At 37.9% G+C, this 19857-nt stretch overlaps 1 long non-coding RNA gene across 11 annotated transcripts in view; it reads right to left on the reverse strand.

Annotated features, from left to right (window-relative positions):
- Window positions 1–12145: 12145 nt before the first annotated feature.
- The window catches only part of LOC140620897 (uncharacterized), a 65575-nt gene continuing 57863 nt past the window's right edge, over window positions 12146–19857 (reverse strand). For all 11 annotated transcript variants that reach the window (XR_012020635.1, XR_012020629.1, XR_012020633.1 and 8 more), the window contains one exon: window positions 12146–12288. This is a non-coding gene — a long non-coding RNA (uncharacterized lncRNA). The remainder of the gene's footprint in view (window positions 12289–19857) is intronic.

Genomic DNA, 19857 nt, shown 5'->3' on the forward strand with positions numbered 1-19857 from the left:
AACAATCTATAGATTCTGGAACAGCTGGTGTCAGGAATGCCTCCTCACAGGCCCTGTGGGGCCTCCGGGAGGAAAGAATTTCAAGAAGATTAGAGGATGAACATGTTCTGAAAGACAGCACACAGTTAGCCTTGACTGCAAATTGGGTATTTTATTGCATTTGTCTGATGGATAATCACAGATAAAGACTTTGATCTTTATCCCCATGGCTGCAATAAGAAAAAAGGCAGGAACTCTGTGTACTACCGTTTATTTCTTTTTTCTGCAGTTCCTGGAAAACAGAACCCATTAAAATGCTCAGAAGAATCTCTCTGTTGTCTTCTTAAGCATCAAATCAAGTGCTGCTGTGTGTTACTGCCCCCACCTCCTTCCACTGCCATGGTAAGAAGGAGAGAAGGAAAGAATATGAGAGTCTTCTCCCTCAGCAGAGAGACTCATGGATAGGGAAGAGGAAGAATGTTAAAGGGGAGAGAAGAGAAAGAATGGAGGATTAGATGCTGAGTATCAGAGAAAAGAGGAGGAAGAGAAATCACTCTGGCCATTGTTGCATGGCAGCTGGAATGCCATGATCAGATCAGGGCTTTATTTCTCGCACACAGGACTCTGAGGGCCTATGGCCTGGAGTGGCAATGTCAGGAAGGTTTTTCCTCCCTCTGTAATTGTACCAAGTGGTGAAACATTCCACAAATTTGAGAACTGAATCCAAATCAATCAATCAATCAGCATGTAGGGAAGCAGTAGCAGAGTTCCAGGAGCCTGATAGCCTAGCACGGTGCTCCTTCCATCCCGCGATGCATTTAACTGAGTCCACTTGTTATCTAATCAATATGATTAGTGATGATGTTCATTAAGGACAAAAGGGTAACTTTCATCATAAAATGAAGATTAATGTTAACTTTTATGTGCCCTCACTAAGAAATCAGCCAAAGACCAAATGCTTCAAAGCTTGAGATAAATTCTGGTGTGCTGGAGCAGATGTGTATGGTTGCACAGGGCACACTGATGTGCTAGCACCCAGGGCCCAACCCCGAGGGAGGGTGTGGGTGCAGGACCACACATATTTCATCCTGTTTTGACAGACTTCAATGTAATCATGTACCATTGTATCCAAAGAGGACAACACACAGAATCATTTAGTTTTAATGTGAGTTTGTGGAATATTTTACATGTTTAACATATTTAAAGTCTTAATTCTGTATCTTAATTTTCTCATGTTTTAATGTACTGGCATACCTCAGAGAGATTATGAGTTTGGTTCTAGACCACTGCAGTAAAGCCAATATCATAATAAGGAGAGTCAAATAAACTTTTTGGCTTCTTAGCATTTATAAAAGTTACATTTACACTATACTGTAGTCTATTAAATGTGTAATAGCATTATGTCTAAAAACAATGTATATACCTTAATTACAAAATACTTTACTGGTAAAAAAATGTTAAGTATCACCTGAGCTTTCAGTGAGTCATAGTCACTGACCATAGATCTCACCTTGTTTTACTGTGTTTCACTTTATTGTGCTACACAGATAGTGCATTTTTTACAAATTGAATCTTTGTGGCAGCCTTGCATTGAGCAAGTCTGTCAGTGCCATTTCTCTGCATGCATTTGCTCACTCCCTGTCTCTGAGACACATTTTGGTAATTCTCAAATTTGAAGCCTTTTCATTATTATTATATTTGTTATGATAATCTGTGATGTTATTATTTTGATTGGGTGCATCACCAACCACACCCATATAAGATGGTGAACTTAAATGATGAATGTTGCATGTGCTCTACTATACTTCTTATTCCCTGAGATATAACTATATTGAAATTGTAAAAACCTTACAATGGTCTCTAAGTGTTCATGTGAAAGAAAGAGTCACACATCTCTCACTTTTAAAGCAAAGGCTAGAAGCGATTAAGTTTAGTGAGAACGACACGTCAAAAACCAAAGCAGGCTGAAAGCTAGGCCTCTTACACTAGTTAGGCAAGCTGTGAATGCAAAAGAAAAGTTCTTGAAGGAAGTTACAAGCGTTATCCTTGTGTACACACAAATGATAAGAAAGTCAAACAGCCCTGTTGCTGATATAGAGAGAGTTTGAGTGGTTCAGATAGAAGATCAAGCCAGCCACAATATTCCCTTAAACCAAAGCCTCATCCAGAGCAAGACCCTGACTCTCTTTAATTCTATGACAGTTGAGGGATAACAGGAAACTGGAGAAAAAAAGCTTGAAGCTAGCAGAGGTGGGGTTCACGAGGGTCGAGGAAAGAAGCCATCTCCACAATGTAAAAGTGCAAGGTGAAGCAGCAAGTGCTGATGTAGATAGAACCTGCAGCATGTCATCCAGAAGATCCAGCTAAAGGTAACTACACTCGACAACAGATTTTCAATGTAGACAAAACATCCTTCTATTAGAGAAGATGCTGTAGGACTTCCATAACTAAAGAGGAGAAGTCAGTGCTTGGTATAAAAAAGGCAGGATGACTGATTCTCATATTAAGTGCTATTGCAGCTGGGGACATTAAATTAAAGCCAGTGTTTGTCTCCAAGTCAGATGAGAAGAGGGAGAGGGAAGGGGAGAGAAGGAGGAAGAGTTTATGTGTGTACACCACATTTTAAAAATAAAGATATAAGAACAAAAACAAAACAAAACAAAACAAAAAGCCAGTGTTCACTGATCATTCTGAAAATCCTAGAACCCTTAAGAATTATGCTAAATCTACTTTGCCTGTGTACTATAAATGGAACAACAAAGCCTGCATGATACCACATCTATTTACAACATGGTTTACTGAATATTTTAAGCCCATTATTGAGACCTCTGCTCAGAAAAAAAGATTCCTTTCACATTCCTACTGCTTACTGACAATGCACCTGATCACCCAAGAACCCTGATGGAGATGGACAATGAGATTAATGTTGTTTTCATGCCTGCTAACACATTATCCATTCTGCAGCTCACAGATCAAGGAGTGTTTTTGAATTTCAGTCTTAATATTTAAGAAATACATTTTGGCTGTAACTGCCAAAGATACTGACTCCTCTGATGGATCTGGATAAAGCAAATTGAAAGCCTCCTGGAAAGGATTCAGCACTTCAGATGTCATTAAGAACACTCGTGATTTGTGAGAAGAGGTCAAAATATCAACATTAACAGGAGTTTGGAACAGGTTGATGCCAATTTGAGAGGTTCAAGACTTCAGTAGGGGAAGTAACTGCAGATGGGGTGGAAATAGTAAGAAAACTAGTATTAGAAGTCCAGTCTGAAGATGGGGCTGAATTTGTGCAATTTCATGATAAAACTTTAATAGATGAGGAGCTGCTTCTTATGGATGAGCAGAGAAAGTGGTTTCTTGAGATGGAAACTACTCTTGGTGAAGATGTTGTGAAGACTGTTGACATGACAACAAAGGATTTAGAGTATTATATAAACTTAGTTGATAAAGCAGCAGCAGGGTTTGAGAGGATTGACTCCAATTTTGGAAGTTCTGCTGTGGGTAAAATGCTATCAAACAGCATCACATGTTACAGAGAAATCATCCGTGAAAGAAGTCAATCGATGCAGCAAACTTCATTGTTGTCTTACTTTACGAAATTGCCATAGCCACCTCAATGTTCAGTAAATGCCACCGTGATCACTCAGCAGTCATCAACGTCCAGGCAACAACCTCCACCAGCAAAAAAATTATGACTTGCTGAAAAGTAGAATAATGGTCAGCATTTTTTTAGGGATAAAGTATTTCTTAATTAAGGTATATACACTGTTTTTTTTAGATGTAATGCTATTGCATATTTGATAGACTCTAGTAGAGTCTATCAAATATGTACTGGGAAACCAAAAAATCATTCAACTTGCTTTTTTTGTCATGGTCTGGAAATGAACTTGTATATCTCAAAGGAATGTCTGTAACCTTAACATTGCATGTACCCTAAACCCCACTTGATTTTTGAAATGCCCTGTGTGTGTGTGTGTGTGTGTGTGTGTGTGTCTTAATGGTAGAGAGGGAAAGTCTTAAGGTGAAAAGAATCCTAGGTTGAAGATTAAATTGCATGAAATGTTAAGAATTGCCAGGTTTGTTCACCAGCCCTTTACTTATTTACTTTTGGATGGCAACATAAGTCCCAGAGCAATTAATTATGGGCCTAGTCACTGGAATCACATATTTACCAGGTACAATTTGTAGAAATAGTTAAAACTTCTGGAAAGGAAATAAACCCTCTAAGGTTGTCTCAGAATCAGGTACATCGGGCATGGTTTTTGAATGACACATGTAAAAGAACGACCCCTAGTGGTAAGAAGCCAAAGCTACAGGATGTAATTAAAGAACCTGCTCTGCCTGGGTTTGAATGGAAACGTATTGAGTTATAAAGCAACGTGAAGCATCCTCGAGGAGAGCACACAGCTGCCTGGATTTATCTCTAATAGTTTAGCAATCCCACTGGAGTAATTCCAAAGGCCCCGTTCCCCATAGAAGCCTAGACTTAGACCATCAGCTTGTAGGGAACTTTTCTTCTAACTTCTCTTTCCAAAGAGCAACACTATGCACAGTATTACTTTCAGTTATCCATCCAACGTTTACCTGAAAGGTTCCAGTCACAAAACACATTGTGGTCAGCATTTATCTTCCCCTTCCTCTCCCCCCCCCCCCCCGCATAACAACAAACTCTATTTCTTGGGGTGGGGGTGAGGCTTCCTTCATGTGCCTAATTTTGGGGAAGGGGTAGGAAGCAGAGATTACTCTACTTCTTAATATAGACATGGGATGTAGAAGATCTTTCCTTTCTCAGCTCCTTTACATCTAGGATCTAAGCATGAACTAAGAGTAGATAGTTGTATATTCCTGCTCAGGAATGTGGAACTAGAATGAGGCAGTGATTTACAGTGGCAGTGGGAGCATGCAGAGTTCATGTCTAGCAGATGGGGTGTGTCTGATGCATTTAACATATCGTGCCATGGCCAGATTATATCATCCCCAAATTTTGTACTCCCTTGATTCCACTCCTTTCCAAACCTCCTCCTCCAAACTTTCAACATCTTATAACATCCTAGTAAACCTCCTGCTTAGGCAAAATTGGTTTCTCTTACTTGCAACCAAGAATCGTAATGTCCCTTGTCTACTTCATCACTGGGATGATGAACAACTTCATGTTATATATTCCCATCAGACCTGGTGCTGCATTCTTCTGCAATTTGATATTCCTTTGGTCTAACGTGAAATTCTTCTTCAAGTGTTCACATTATTTTTTCAAAGCCTTAGTATCTTCATATTAACATTTCTGTAAGGATAGAAAACCATCTATATAAAGTTGAATAACTAGAAGACAATTGCCTAGATATTTTCATTAGTCTGAGGTGGTGGTGCTATTATTGTTGAGACAACGATCTTCCTCATAGTATCTCATAAAACTTGTTGACCTTATGGTGCCCCCTACCATCTTGGAAGTAGACAATGTAGTGGCCTTAGTCAAGCTCAAAGGTATAAGATGTCTTATTTTTCCTTCCTTGAAGGAATCTTCTCTAATTATCCAGTTATCTAACCAACCTTCATCTACCTCCCACCTACCCTTAATCACCATGCATTCCATATTTCACAGCCAAGGACATTAAAAGGAAAGACGGAAAAAGAAAATTTGTCTATTTTTCTTCTAATATATGCCTCCAGAATCCCTGACTTTCTTGTGTCAACTAGAACTTTTAAACTTTCCAGATTCATCAGGACACGTACACTACCTTCGAGAAAGCTTCCCCACCTCAGTTAATGATAGTCCCCTCTAAGTATCTCCACATAAAAATGAGACTGGACAAATTATATAAATCTTCCATAGTAAATAGAATACAAATGGATCATGGAATTATAATTAGATTTCAAACACCAAAAAGGCCCAAAACTCATCTTGGAAATATAGGAAATTAGAGGAGGTACCATACACCAAGAAGGACTTCTAGCCAGGAGAGAAGCAGGCTCTGACCGGCTAATAATCTTTAGTCCTACAAGCTAGAGAGTCAGCATGGCTCATTCCAACTCAATTTGACTCTTTTTTTCTAAGATTTTATTTATTTGAGAAAGAGAGAGAGAGACAGTGTGAGAGCATGAGCAGGGAGGAGCAGCAGAGGGAGAGAGAGAAGCAAACTCCCTGCTGAGCAAGATGCCCAACACCAGGCTCTGTCCTAGAACTCTGAGATCATGACCTGAACCAAAGACAGACACTTAACTGACTGAGCTACCCAGGCACTCCTTTCTCATTTCTCTTTCTTTTTAAACCTCATTAAAATTCTATAAAATTTCTATCCAGAGTGAGACATCTTAAATTCTCGTTATGAGAATTTGCATTCGAAAATCAATAGTACCCAGAATTGTCAGAGAAAGACTCCATGCACAGTTGTATCCTTACTATCTCAAGAAAAAGAACTTGAGCAATGTAAGTTTTTGGTGTTCTACAGCAAGGAGAGGTTAACCAGAAGATGAGTGTAAGCCTAAGTTATTTGCCTGAATTTTCAGATTACCAGTGCTCCCATGTATTTCCTTTTCCAATTCTATAACAGGAAATGAACAGCCTCCAAACATCTTCCTTTGAACAAACAGTGCTTTAATTGCTTCAAATGCATCTTTACGGCAATTACGGTGGATCTGCTAAAAACCTACAACGCATTTAAACAAAGCTTTCAGAAGCAATCAGTTGTCCTATTGAACAAATATGGACAATAACTTTTTTGTAGCTGGTTGTTACTACTGTACATTCATCAGAACACAAAATAGTATATCACACTGAACTATTCTAGAAATTAGCATCAGATTGAGCTATGTGGGGGAAAAAGTTATCAAAAAACTCAAGTGGCCTTATAAGTATAACAACATACTGGAAATTTTGATAGCAAGATATTTCCAAGGAGTCAAATTATCTGTAGAAGGCAAAAAGGAGACAGACTATACATAAATGCTATGCATAAATGGTCCCACAGCTGCTAGACTATGTCTCCCTCCTACAGTGCTTCAAATGCACACATTAACACATAACCTCAAATGATATTTACCTTCATGGTAAATAACCATGACTCAAAACATGCACACACCTACACGTGATTTAATCCTACAATTTAATCCAGTTTAATATGTTCTTTTTTTTTTTTTGCCTTGATATCCTCTACATAATTTCCCCCCTTTTGCTATTATTGAGGAATAAAGTAAATATGTAAATTTGTACATCACACAATCCATCGATTTTGAGTGCACAGTTGGCTCAGGCTTGACAAATGTTTACACCTAGGTCATCACCCGAATCAGGATATGTCCAACATACCAAAGCTTTCTTTGGGCACCTTTTTAGTCAGGCTTCTCTCGTACCCAGACAAATACTGCTCTGATCTCTTTGACCATACATGAGATGTGCCTGTTCATAAACTCAATATAAATAGAAGCATACAGTGTGAGTTCATTTGTGTTATCTGATGCATTCAACTAAATTCATTTTACAGCTCACTAACGGGTTGCAACCTTCAGTTTGGAAAAAAAAATGCTGTAATGCATACCATCAACTGGTGTGCATCTGATTGCTTGGTGTGTTTTTTAAAAAAACAAACCACTCAGGCCTCTCCCACAGAGTTTCTGATTAAAATGTAGATTACCGGGACCTACTCCAGGCCAACTAACGCATACATCCTAGCGTGGTTCTGATGCAGGTTTGTTCAAGGACTACATTCTAATATGTTTTACAACCAGGTTTTTCAATCACTCTAAACAATGCTTTCACCATGTCACCACCTCTATCCCATCTAAGAAAATACAATGACTCCTTGTTTACTGCCTACTGAATCAAACCAAAGTACCTTCACCTGCCACATAAAGCCCTCCATCAAAGGGTCTTGCTTTCCTGGCTGATGCAGCTTCCTATTACACAGCACCGAGGATCTCCATGGTCATCAGTCTCCTTAGTGACCCCTGCTGCCCATTCAGCCCCGCACTGCAAAATCTAATGCTAATTTTTTCCTGCATTCAAGAATCTATCCATGCTCTTTAAATTGAATAACAGTCTCAGATTTGTATTCCCTGGAACCCGTGTTGGTGGTGGGTAGGTCTGTAATAGTCAAGTATGTAAGGCATTGGAGCTTCCTTCAGGCGATTGATTGACTTGTGTTAATTCTCCTCCACAAAACTGTGCTCTGTGTGATTTCTCTGTCAGAGAGAGCATCCTTTGGCCCTATCACCTTGTTAGAACAATGGTGCTATATGGTCTCCTGGGTATATTTGGAAACAGTTTGGTCTCATTTCTCCTTATGCTTTTGTACTCTGCAAATAGAAGAAGTAAAGGCCCTTAAGTTATGGCTAAAACAAAAGCTGTAGAAATCTATCACTAAAGGTAAAAAAAGAAGGAGCAGACTAAAAGAGAGAAGCCTGGGGAAGCTAAAGGCAAATTTCAATTTATGATCCTATGTTCTAGTCTCTGCTCTCTGACTCATATGAAACACAGTACAAATGCATGTTGATACCAGAGTTCAAAGCACTCTCTCAGTTATGTTCATTCATATAGTCATTCATTCATTCATTCTCGCTTTTATTCACCCAACATGTATTCTTGAGAGTACAATCTATGGTCTCTCAGGCACTTGTCTAGGCACTGAGACCCCAGCTATGAGTAAAAGAGTCTTTTACATTCAAAACAAAGGCTCTTACATTCTAGCAGGAACATGCAGAGAATAAACCTGTAAATATATCGAGTGACAGATCATAAATTTAGGTGAGAGGAAAAAAAGAATGCATTATTTACAAATGGTGATAATAGAAATTCTCCTCAATAAGGTAACATTTTAACAGACTTGAAAGAGGTGAGAGAGCAAGCTATCCAACTACCTAGAGAAGAGAAGGTCGGGCAGGAAAAAGAGGAACTGCAAAAGCCTTAAGGTGGAAGCCCTATTAGTGTTTGATGATCACCAATGAAGCTGTTATGAGGGAGCTCAGAAAAATACCATGATGCTAGAACACAAAGATCCTGGTAGGGCCTTGTGAGAACACAGCCACTTACTCTGAGCCAGTTAAGAATGAAATGGAGGGTTTTGAGGTAAGGCACACATGGTACATTTTGTATTTTCATAGATTTACTCCTGCTAGTGTGTTGAGAGAATAGAACACAGGGAAATCAAGGAGTAATCAAGGGAGGCTGTTACAGTAAACCGAGTATACAATGATGATAACTTGCATCAGGATGGCAGGATTGAAGGGGCTAAAAAAATGAGAACTATGAATATATTCTGAAGGCAGCAGTGACAAGATTTGTGAAAGTGTGAGGCACAAGTACAAGAGGGTAATCTAAGATAATTCCAAGGCTTTTGGTCTGAGGGGCATGAGAGATGGGCTCACCATTTCCTAACACTGCTGGAGCAGGTGGCAGAGGGTCTAGAAAGTAATTGTCCAACATGTTAAGTTTGAGGTGCCTTTCAGACATCCAAGTGGTGGTATCCAGAAGGCAGGGTACATAAAAGCATGGAGTTCATGTGATATGTTCAGTTCTGCAGTTCATGTGATATGTTCAGTTCTGCAGTTTATTTGATATGTTCAGTTCAGAGACAGGTCTTGGATTTGTCACTGCATAGATGGTATATAATAGTCATGAAATGGGATGGCTGTACAAAGAGAAGGAATGATATCTATGGAATGAGCCATTACCAATATATGACTGTCAGACAGGTGCGGAGAGGCCAATAAAGGAGATGGAAAAGTAATGTCCAGTGATGGAAGAGGACAAACAGGAAGATGTGGTGTCCCAGGAGCCAAGAAAAAAAAAAAGTAGTTTAACAAGGAACATGTTAATAAGGTCAAATACTCCTATAGGACAGTAGGATGAGGACTGAGAATTAACTACTGAATTTACAAATATAGAGTTCATTAGATTTTAACAAGAGAAGGTTCAGTGAATGTGTAAATACTTACAGAAAGGGGTTGAATAGAGAATTTCAGGAGGTAATTGGAGATAAAAATTATAAATAACTCTCTCAAGGATATTTGACACAAAGCAGATGAAAAAATGGTGGAATGCTTGAACTACCCAAACAAGTAAGTAGGAACAAGATACATACACATATATCTCATCTCTCTGTCTCTCGGTCTCTCTCTCTCTATATATATGTGTGTGTGTGTGTGTGTGTGTGTGTGTATGTATCTGTATATATATATATATACATATATATACAAATATATTTGTAAGCTTAGAAAATCCAGTTGAGGGACGCCTGGGTTGCTCAGTGGTTGAGCATCTGCCTTTGGCTCAGGGTGTGATCCCAGGGTCCTGGGATAGAATCCCACATCGGGTTTCCCACAGGGAGACTGCTTCTTCCTCTGCTTGTGTCTCTGCCTCTCTCTTCTGTGTCCCTCATGAATAAATAAATAAAATCTTAAAAAAAAAAAAAAGAAAATCCATTTGAGAGAAAAAAAAAAAACTGAAGATGCAAGAGAGGAAGAGAGAGAATTCTTGAAGTGGTGTACCTAAGGAGGAGACAGGAAATGGGATCTGGGTAACAAGAGAGTTGCTAGCCTTTGGAGCATGAAGAGCTCACCTATAACATCAGGAAGGAAAAGTAAATGCATGGGTGCTGATGATAGATTTATGGTTGGGGGATTCTATAGAACTTCTCTTCTAATCGTTCCTGTTTTCTCTAGGAAATAAAAATCAAGGCCATCAACTGAGATTGAGCATGAGAAAGAAATGTTGGAGGAGCAAGAGGAAGTGTGTCTCCAACAGGAGAATGACAGAGTAAAAGGATTTCCAGGCAGCCCTGAAGGCCTATAGGACAGTCATGAGTGTGCAATGTCAGTGGTTGCAAGACTGGATGACCTTGTGTCAGTTCATCCTTATCATTCCCATCTTGCAGATAGAATATATTCTATGATGAGATGTAAGTTGCTAGAAGGCATATTGGCATCAGAGGTACCCCAGGTCCCAGTTCACTGCCCCCTGCCTATATACTGTTTTGTTTTGTCTTCAGTTTTGCACATGTTAGTTTTATTTCCCTAAGCAGACTTGAAACTCTTCTGGGATGGTAGTGTGTCTCCAATGCCATTGAGACTTTTATGGGACCTCATACCGTAAATGGCATAACATGTGTAATTCCACTATTTATGTCCTTAGCAAGTTTTTATTTTCTAGCTGTAAAAACTATGGCAGATGGGAAGCTTCCTGGAGCCTATTCCCTTAGAGAATGATATAAAGTGACTATTCCTTAATTATGGAGAAAATCAATTTAGGAAAAGGAGAATCAGTATATGTAAAGGATAGCATGAGTGTTCACCCCTTTCCATCTCTAAGAGTCTGCATCAAAGAAGAAGGAGACTCCAGATGAGCACTCCCTTTGTTTTAGATAGAAATAGCAATGGGGTATTATTTTAGTAAACTTCAAAATGTTGCAGCTGGACTTTATAATTACCTCAAAGGAAAATAAGTCCAAAGGTTTCAGAGTCACTGATAGCAGATCCCATTGGAGCCTATGTGCTTGATTCTAAAAGCAGTATATATTTTTTCTATAATGTCAACTAAAGATCTTCTCCCTCTGCCCCTTTAGTTAAGCCAAACTACTTACCTCTCTCCTTCTCAGGCTTGAGCTTGAAGGAATGGACAGGCTCTTAACTACAGAGAACAGACTGGTGGTGACCAGAGCAGAGGTAGGTGGAAGGATGGGTGAAATATAAGTGATGGGGATGAAAGAAGGCATTTGTCACAATGAGCACTCGCTGGTGTATGGAGGTGTTGACTCACTATATTGTACACTTAAAATGAATATAGCACTGTATGTTAACTATCCTGGAACTAAAATAAAAACTTAATAAAAAAATAATACATTTCTGAAGTCTCTAACTCGGCACACTAACTCTCAATGAACTGGAAAGCAGTTGTTCCTAAGAGATGGTCTTTCAAGGTCCTTAGCATTATAGATGTGATAGGCCTTGCAATAATAATATAAACATTAATTGGAAAAAATAAGAGTCTGAGCTTTTGTCTCCATTGTGAATAAACAATTTACTCATGGGACTGAAGGAAAACCAGATACAACCTCATTGGTATCTCAAAAGAAACTCAAAATTTATAATCTGACTGGCTTTATTTTGAAGTTGATCAAAAACTATTTTTTAAAAAACACATCTAATTCAAGTCACTGGGCTAAAACAGGCAATATATAACAATGAATTTTCATATACTCCATTGTTCAAAAAGCACTGGTTTTGGAAGAAGTAGTTTTAAAACTGAGTCTCTGTGCCACCTACTCATTCCATGCTCCAGCACAATGTAGTTTACTCCTCTGAGCCAAGCTTCATAACCTGTGAAGTAAAGATAATAATATTAGGCTCTGATTTCTGGTCTAGCATGTAAGAAGCCTAAAAGTCTTCATTTTGTCCTAACAACAAGTAAAAGGCTGAACAAATTGAAAAAAAAAATCAATAATTCTTCTTAGCTCTGGCAAAGAAGACAGGTCACAGGGCAATCCACTCACCCCCAAATTGGAAAGACACACAGGCAGATAATAGAGATTTATAATTTATCAAAGCAGAAACCTCTTGCAGAACCAGTATGGGAGTAGAATAACATGAAATGTAATTAACAAATTGCTGGAGGCTTAGCATGAATAAACCTGAGATATAAAAATTTCAGGGGATCCTTTTATTAGGCGGGGGGGGGGGGGGTGGATCTTGGCATTGAGGAGTTTTACCTCCAGGAGTTTCTTGCAGTGAAACAAAGAAAAATCACCTCATGTTTCCATAAAGGGAGGGGTGGGGGGGGAAAGGAACAATTTTGAAATATACAACATTGTATTCTTAACAAGGCCTGTTCCAAGCAAAAACTATTTTACCAGAGTCTAACATGCTGGAGTTTATCAGAGCCTAAACAACTTGGAGAAAGGAAATACCTAAGTCAAGCTCTCTCCAGCCATCCTGTCTCACCTAAAGGTTGGTGGTGGGGTAGTGGGGAGAGGCATGAGAAACAGAAACGAAGTTCACAGTCCAGGGGCACAGACTTACCAAAAGACTGCTAGCACATCAAAGGACCAAAGAAGTCTTCCTCTCCCCCTACACCTTATCACTACATTACTAAAGGTCAATTTACTTCAGTTCATTTTACCCAGCATATCATGTCCACCTTTCAATAAAAAATTACAAGGCAAGCTAAAAGATTTAAAACAAAAAGAAAAACACAGCTTGAAGAGACTGAAGAAGCATCAGAGCCAGAGTGAGATGGCAGGAATGTCGGAAGAATCAGATCAGGATTTTTTTAAAACTATGATTAATATGCTAAGGGATTTAATGGAATAAGTGGAAAACATGAAAGAACAGATGGATAATGTGAGCAGAGAGATGAAAAGTCTAAGAAATAAAAAGAAATGCTGGAGATCAAAAACACTAATAGAAATGAAGAATGTCTTTGATGGGCTCATTAGTGGCTGGACATGGCTTTTTTCAAAAAATAAAATAAAACAAAAACCAGCTCTTTGAAAAGATCCATAAAATCAATAAGCCTCTAGCTAGGCTGTGAAAAAGAGAGAAAACACAATTTACTAATATCACAAATGAAAGAAGGAATTACTACAGATCCCATGGACATTAAAAGGATAAAAAAAGGAATTTATGAAAAACTCTATGCCTAAAAAATTGATAACCTAGATAAAATGGGCCAATTCTTTAAAAGACACATCTTTCAGAACTCACACATAAAAGAAGCCAATCTGAATAGACCTATCACTATTAAAGTAATTGAATAAATAATAATCTTCCAGAACAGAAAGCACTAGCTCTAGATGGGTTCACTGGTGAGTTCTATGAAACATTTAAGGAAAAAATTATATCAATTCTCTACAACCTCTTTCAGAAGATAAAACCAGAGGGAATGCTTTCTAATTCCTTCTATGAGGTCAACATCACCAAAACCAAAACCAGACAAAGACATTACAAGAAAAAAAAAAAAAACCTGCAGATAAATATTTCACAGGAACACAAATAAAAAATACTCATCATAATATTAACAAATTAAACCCAATAATGTACACAAATTATGCAAATCACTGAGTATAATACATTGCAAGTATACAAGACTGGTTCAACATTCAAAAATGAATTACTGTGATATATCATATCAAAAGCCTAAAAAAGAAAAAGACATTCCTGTTTAAATAGCTGCAGAAAGAGCATTTGACCTATTCATGATAACAAAAATAATAAAAAAAAAGACTGTCAGCAAATTAGGAATAGAGAGAAACTTTCTCAACTTGGCAAAGAATACTTATAAACCTATACATAATATCACCCTTATTGGTAAGAACTAGAAACTTTCTGGCTAAGACCAGGAACAAAGAAAGGATGTCCCTTCTCACTACTGCTTTTTAACATTGTACTAGAAATCCTAGCTAATACAATAAGACAAGAAAAGGAAATAAAACCTGTGCCAGTTAGGAAGAAAGAAAACTGATTTTGTTTGCAAATGATACAATCATCTGTGTGGAAAATATGAAAGAATTGAAGAAAAAAAACCTCTTGAAACTAGTAAGTGACTAATAGCAAGTTTTTGAACTATAATGTTAATATACAAGAGTCAATTATTTTCCTATTTACTTGTAATGAACAAGTGTTATTTAAAATACAAAACACAATACCATTTATATTAGCGTCCCCCAAAATAAAATGTTTCAGTATAAATCTAGCAAAATATGTATAAGATCTACATGAGGAAGACTACAAAACTCTGAGGAAAGACATCAAAGAAAAACTAAATAAAATGGAGAGACATTCATATTCATGGATAGAAAGATTCAATATTGTCAAGATGTCAATTCTTCACAATTTGATCTACACATTCAATGCAATTCCAATCAAAATCCAAGTAAGTTATTTTGTGGATACTGACAAATTGATTCTCAAGTTTATTTGGAGAAGAAAAGGACACAGAACATCTAGCGCAATACTGAATGAGAACAAAGTTGAAAGACTAATACTACCCAACCTCAAGACTTAGTATAAAGCTACAAAAATCAAGTCAGTGTGATATTAGTTAAAGAATGGACAAATAGATCAATGAAACAGAATAGGGAGCCAGAAAGAGACCCACATAAATATAGGCAACTGATCTTTAACAAAGCAACCAAGTCAATACAAGATAGTCTTTTCAACAAATGGTGCTGGAACTCTCAACATCCACATGCAAAAAATGAATCGAGATACAGACTTTAAACCCTTAACAAAAATTTACTCAAAATGGATCATAGACTTAAAACTAAAATGTAAAACTATAAGACTCCTAGAAGACATAATAGGAGAAAATCTCAATGATCTTGGATATAACGATAAATGACCTTGGCTATGGTAATGACCTTTTCAATACAACACCAAAGTCAAAATCCATGAAGGAAATAATTGATAAGCTCCACTTCATTAAAATTTTAAAATTCTGCTCTGCAAAAGATGATGTCAAGAGATGAGATGATAAGCTACAGACTGAGAGAAAATACTTACAAAAGAGACATCTGATAAAGGACTATTGCTCAAAATATACAAGGAATCCTTAAAACAATAAGAAAACAACCTAATTTAAAAATAGGCTAAAGATCATAAAAGACACTTTACTAAAGAAGATATAAAGTTACAAGAAAGTGTATTAAACGTTGCTCAACCTCATATGTAATTAGGGAATTGAAACTTAAAAACAATGAGGCACAACTACACACCTACCTATTAGATGACCAAAGCCTTAGACACTGACAATACTAAATGCTGGTGAAGATGTGGAACTCTCATCATTATGCATATGAATACAAAATGGTACAATCACTTGGAAGACAGTTTTACAGTTTCTTACAAAACTAAGCATACTGGGCAGCCCCGGTGGCGCAGCGGTTTAGCGCCACCTGCAGCCCAGGGCGTGATCCTGGGGACCCGAGATCGAGTCCGGCATCGGGCTCTCTGCATGGAGCCTGCTTCTCCCTCTGCCTGTGTCTCTGCCTCTCTCTCTCTGTGTCTCTATGAATAAATAAATAAAATCTTAAAAAAAAAAAACAACTAAGCATACTTTACATAATCCAGCAATCACACTGTAATTACCCAAATGAATTGAAAATATAAGTCCACACAAAAACCTGCATAAGCATGTTTATAGTATATTTACTTGTAATTCCCAACATTTGAAAGCAACCAAAATATCCTTCAGTAGATTAGTGAATAAATGGTACACTAAGACAATGGAATATTACTCAGTACCAAAAATTAATGAGTCATCAAGCCATAAAGAAACATGGAGAAAACCTAAATGCATATTACTAAGTGAAAGAAGCCAATAAAAGGCTACTTACTGTAAGATTCCAAACAGAAGGCATTCTAGAAAAGGTAAAACTATGGCAATTATAAGATTAATGGTAGTCAGTGGTTAGGCAGGAGGGAGGGATAAAACAGAGTGAACAGAGTGTTTTTAGGGTGCAGTGAACAGAGAATTTTTAGGGTAGTGAAACTATTCTGAACAATAGTACAATGATAGATACATGTCCTTATACATTCATCAAAATCCATATAATGCACAACACCAAGATTGAACCTTAATGTAAACTATGAACTTTGGTTGATAATTGGTTCTAGAATTTCTGCTCCAGAATCCCTACTAGGCTAGAGGATCTTGTTTCCAATTAATGATTTAATATGTAATGCCCTAACTAGATTCAAATTCCATGAGGACAGCAATCTAATCTGTTTTGCTCATAGCTGAATACTCATCATCTTGCATAGTATGAACAAAATAGGCATTTGTTAAATAAAACATATGGAAAGTAACAGGCAGATAAAATAAATAATAGCACAATCAGATGTTTTTTTAAAAGAGAATTTAATGAAAGAACCACTAAAAGTGTGGGCAGGTTTAAAGGAGCCACCAAATTATCTTAAGGTACCTAGCAATTAGCAGCAGTGAGAAACCATTGCTACATCTAGACCTGGAAAAGCAGGGGAGAAACAATATGATCAAAGCATAATAATAAGTGAAGCAGTGGAAGAGTTGCCACCTGCAAGGGAATGAAGTTATAGAGGGCAGAAGCCAGTGCCGGAAATGTGTGCCAATGTAGGGAGGAAGTAGGTAAGAAAAACCCTCCTCTCTCCTGCATTAGTATCCTTCTTGTGTATACCAATGGTAAACCAGAAGTCAAGAATGCATAATAGAGTTCATAGAAGTCAGTCTCTCGGGGTCCCAAGGCATGCAGAGAACAAATATTAGTGAACTGGGGGAAGGAGAGGTTGGCGATGGACAATAATCAACACAAGGATGATGTTATTTAGAAAGGATCTTTGATATCTTAATATTGGATAAGAATAAAATGCAAATACATGGAAAAATTTGACAAAGGAGAAGTTTCCATCTGTTCATTATTCAAGCAACTCTGAAAAATAAGATGCTAGTAAATCTGAAAGAGTTGGAACACCATCCGGAATATACAGAATTAATAACATTTTGCTGTAAAGAATTGTCGTTCTAAATTGCTAAAGGTGTGAAGAAGCAGTTTGTCCTTTGGCATCCCCTTTAATCTAAATATACTCAGTAAGAAAATGATACAGCTCAAACTTCCTTCTTCCACCTCAGAAGCCCAGCCCAACCACTGCTCAGTTCAACCAATTAGTAATTTGCAGGGGGAAACATGAACCAATTAATGCTGATGATTGCAGGCCACTAATTGGCTACTGGGCTGTCGGAGCGGCTTTGCAGTTGCTAAATCAAATTGATAGCTAAGGGCCATGAGCTGTTCAGCTGTTTGCTCTTCTCGTTTGGGACTTCAAGGCCAGGGAGGAGGAGTGGTTTCCCATGACATTTCAGTCACTCTGTCATGACCAGCCCATCATCTTCATGGCTGTGCATGGTCAGTATATTTACCCATAATTGTGGGGTTGGTTACAAGACTGTGGCTCTGGAAAGGCACGAGGCTGCCACTCTTGGGGAGATGTTCTCATCCTGTCTGACAGGCAGCAAGGCATGTGAGGTGAACTGTGAAGTCGATGCACTTCTGGAGAAACAGTGTGACTTTTTTGGAGGCCACACAGTTGGAGGCTAGAGCAAAAGTGTAATGGGTCACCAAAGAAGGGGAATCCATCAGGGGAGCTGCTCAGACCCCTTAGAGGCAGGATGCCTGGGGCTGAGTATAGCCAATACGTCCAAGTCACTGCTTGTCTCATGGATACCTTGTGCCATCTCTGATAAATGAGAGGATTCATTAATGAGCACTGCTGGACTTGACAGAAGAATATGTGCTATATGACATTGATGTAAGGATTCCAGTTTTATAAACATATACAAACTCACAAGAAAGTAAACATCAAAATGTGTGCTGTTCCTTTCAAAATAGTCCTCTTTGAAGGCATGTTACTTACTCCAAAGATGCTGTAACGTCTCCAGTTATGTCTGAGCATCTTTTTGGAGCATAAAAAAACAAATATTGGCAGCTCTAAAAACAAATACAAAACAAAAACCAACCAACCAAATAAAACAGCTCTTAATGGTTTACAACAGTGTTTCTTAACCAGGGACCCTGCTCCACCCAGCCCTTTTGTCCCAGCCCTTATTCACCCTGGGACATTTGTCAATGAATGGTGACATTTCTGGTTACTACAACTAGGAGTGTGGAGGGGGAAGATGCTATTGACATCTAAGGAGTAGAGAGACCTAAGGGGTGCTACTAAACATCCTACAATGTACAGAACAACCCCCAAAACAATGAATTATCCAATCCAAGATGTCAATAGTGTCAAGGTTGAGAAGCCCTGATTTACACTGATTTCTTTCAAGAGGAAATTTGGTTGATTTTGTGGAACTATCTAAAGGTCAGTCAGAGATAAGTCTGGTGATTAAGGAGGTCCACCAAGCTGGAAAAGCCATTCCTGGACTAAAATAAGGGTAATTATAGAGTAATGAGACTGATTTTCTTACATGATAATTTCTAACATGGAGTCCACACAAAGAAAGGTTTCAAGCAATATTGCCACTCATTTTTTAATCCTTCAATTCATTAAATATTTATTAAGTATTTAATATGTGCTAGGAACCAATTAGCAAAACAAAATTCTTATGTTGAAAGAACTCTTAGTCTAGAAGCAATACAGGGTAATGTACCAGGCCTGTCTGATAAAGTAAACTCTTTTAACTCTTTCATTATTCTTTCAAAAGGTTGTTTCTTTTTTTTAAGACTTTATTTATTTATTTGAGAGAAAAAGCAAGAGAGAGAGAGAGAGAGAGAGAGAGAGCATGAGCAGGGTGAGGGGGAGAGGAAGAAGCAGATTCTCCACTGAGCAGGGAGCCCAATTTGGGGCTCAGTCTTGGGACTCCCAGATTATGACCTAAGCTGAAGGCAGACACTTAACTGACTGAGCCACCCAGGTGTCCCAAAAGGTTGTTTCTTATGAGGATTATATAAATTAAGAAACACAAAACCTTTCTCACAGTTACTTGGCACATAGTAAATACTCAATATTTGCTAAATACAAATTATTAATATTAAAAATGCAAAAAACATATATGATTTTCCAAATGGATTCCTTTGAGGAATAAATATTCTTTAGAAGCATACCTTCAGTTATCCTTGTAAATACACACATACTGCCAATTGTATTTTTAGGCCATGATTAACAATGTTTTCCACCAAGAGAAATATGACTACATCCTCATTGGATTTGATGTAACAAATCAGAAAACAACAGCAACAAGCATCTTGTAGATACTTGTCTAGCCTTTCTAATCTGGAAGGCGCTATACAGGTAATGTCCTAGATATAAAATAATACATGCAACTATCTCTGCCTTCATCTGACTTTTAATAATCTTGAGGAGACAAACCACAAGATAATTAACCAGGAAAAATTAGCAGGGGCCACAAATGGC

Source organism: Canis lupus, chromosome 29 (assembly GCF_048164855.1).
Source record: "Canis lupus baileyi chromosome 29, mCanLup2.hap1, whole genome shotgun sequence".
In the NCBI taxonomy this organism is placed as follows: domain Eukaryota; kingdom Metazoa; phylum Chordata; class Mammalia; order Carnivora; family Canidae; genus Canis; species Canis lupus.